Here is a 2,500-nt window from a genome sequence, read left to right as displayed (position 1 = left end):
CCCCCCGCAGTGTGTGTGTGTGTGTGTGTGTGTGTGTGTGTGTGTGTGTGTGTGTGTGTGTGTGTGTGTGTGTGTGTGTGTGTGTGTGTGTGTGTGTGTGTGTGTGTGTGTGTGTGTGTGTGTGTGTGTGTGTGTGTGTGTGTGTGTGTGTGTGTGTGTGTGTGTGTGTGTGTGTGTGTGTGTGTGTGTGTGTGTGTGTGTGTGTGTGTGTGTGTGTGTGTGTGTGTGCGTACGTGTGTGTATGTGTGTATATTTGTATTTTCCATATCATGTCTATATTGTATATGGTAAACGACACAATCGCATCTAACGTTGCGACTGTGATCTTAAGGAAAACCAGGAGGAGGAGGAGGAGGCGGAGAAGAAGGAAAAAGGAGGAGGAGGAGGATGAAGAAGAGGAGGAGGTGTAAGAAAAATGTCGCGTTGATATGAAAAAAATATACTCTCTTATCCGAAAGAAATATCTAACAGATCTTAGATTTCACCACAGAATATCTGGCGGCAGTGATAGTTAAAGGATTCGAACCCACTTGACGATCATTTATTTTGTCTTTGACTCCCTGAACGCGTATGGAAAATTTAAGAGACATTGTTTTTTTTTTCGAAATCCACACGATTTGATTTAGGCCTATGGAGACCCGGAGGACGAAAGAAGAGGGGAGGGTCGTATTATTCAACCCCTCCAGCCCGTTGCCCCAGTCCCCAAATCTGAATAAAACTGTGCGGTGTCAGCCCGAATGATACTATGACAAATTCGCCTCCCGAACCCATCGGACCAATCCGGTATCGCAAATTACCCATGGAGAGACGAAATAGAGAAGTTCGTAGGAACATGGTGGAGGTTGGTGTTGCTGGACTACACGACTAAGAGGCTGAGAGAGGCCTTCGTTCAGTTGTGGACTTCGAATGGTTGGTTGATTGAATTAGCGCCAGTTGATTTTATTCATCTTAGCCAAGGACACTCGCCACCATAGGCCCAAAAGTCTATGACCTTCCTTCCTTCGCTTTCCTTAGCCTTCCACTCACAGAAGAGGACTTGTGCTTCTATCCTAAGCAATTAGAAGTAGCATCACAGAGATGATAAGAGAGAGATTGAAGTTTTTTTTAAGCATGGTCGTACTTTTTTTCTTCTTTTTTTTTTTTGCAAACAACCATAAAAAATATGTGTGCCTCTGGTCCATAGGGGTGTTATTTCCCTAATATATTAACTGCATAAAGTTTAAGCACTCAATACCCCATACGGGACCAATGAAGGTGCTGATGGCTTGGGTAAGGGGACGGGGTCGAACCTATACACTAGTATAGACAAGAGGGTGGGGGGACGGGGGGGGGGAGGGAAAGAAGAAGGCGTGGCCTAACACGGGAAGAGACTGTGGGCGAAGCCACGCCCACAAGGGTTCGCAGGGACCACGCCCACGCGCGCCCTCTTAACCCAATTCGATGAAGCGAGAAGAAGAACCAGATTGTAGTCGGGTCTTCTTATATTCAAGTTTTTGTCACCGATGAGGCACCGCGGCTTACGTATGCTAGCGCGCGCGTGTGTGTGTATGTGCGTTTGTGTGTGTGTATGTGCGTTTGTGTGTGAGTGTGGGACGAACAGTGGGGGAAAAAAGACATCAGCTCAACAATACAGTTTATCCACCTGATCCAGAACTAACTTCCCCGGAGTGTGGAAGGATATGAGGGTCAAGAATTGGGTTCACCCCCAATGGCTTGAACATCACCATCCGGCTTCACTCAACACATCACACTTCACCGGAGCACTGTCGTCGTCGATCACTGACGGACCTCCATAGGCAAGTAATGTAAGTGTGTGTGTGTGTGTGTGTGTGTGTGTGTGTGTGTGTGTGTGTGTGTGTGTGTGTGTGTGTGTGTGTGTGTGTGTGTGTGTGTGTGTGTGTGTGTGTGTGTGTGTGTGTGTGTGTGTGTGTGTGTGTGTGTGTATGTGTGTGTGTGTGTAACCGAGAGATCCACAGAGACTGCACCCCACGAGCATAGCTCCTATTCCGTATATCCCAATTAGACACAGAAGTCCGAGTTCTGACCATAAACTAAATGAAAACATCGTAGATGTCAAGAATAACAAGAAGGAGGGAGGGATAGCCTCTATCAGCATATAGATAACTTCTGAGAGCAAACAAACAACCAATATTCCCCCTTTTTTTTTTATCAATTTTTGAGAGAATTTTCTGCTCCGCACTTTATTCATGAAAAGTCGATCTTCAAAAGCAAAGGTGACTTCTCTGGAGCTGACGCTTCGGGAGAAAGGAATATTGCAGAGGAATAGTGAAGGAGAATCGTATGATGGTAAAGGAGGTCAGTTGATACGAACAATATTAGTGGAGATGGAGTGGGTTGAACATAATTGATGATATTTATTTTATCTTTTCTTATTGAAGGTATCTTTCTTCTTCTCATGGTATGCTTTAACGCTGAATGGGTAAATGATCTATTATATAGAATAACTCGTTATTTGTCAAAGTTCAGATCTAGAAATTTC

The sequence above is a fragment of the Oratosquilla oratoria genome, chromosome 14 (genome assembly GCF_046742065.1).
Source record: "Oratosquilla oratoria isolate Oo_2021 chromosome 14, ASM4674206v1, whole genome shotgun sequence".
Classification (NCBI taxonomy): Eukaryota; Metazoa; Arthropoda; class Malacostraca; order Stomatopoda; family Squillidae; genus Oratosquilla; species Oratosquilla oratoria.
Note: the sequence above shows the minus strand (reverse complement) of the source record.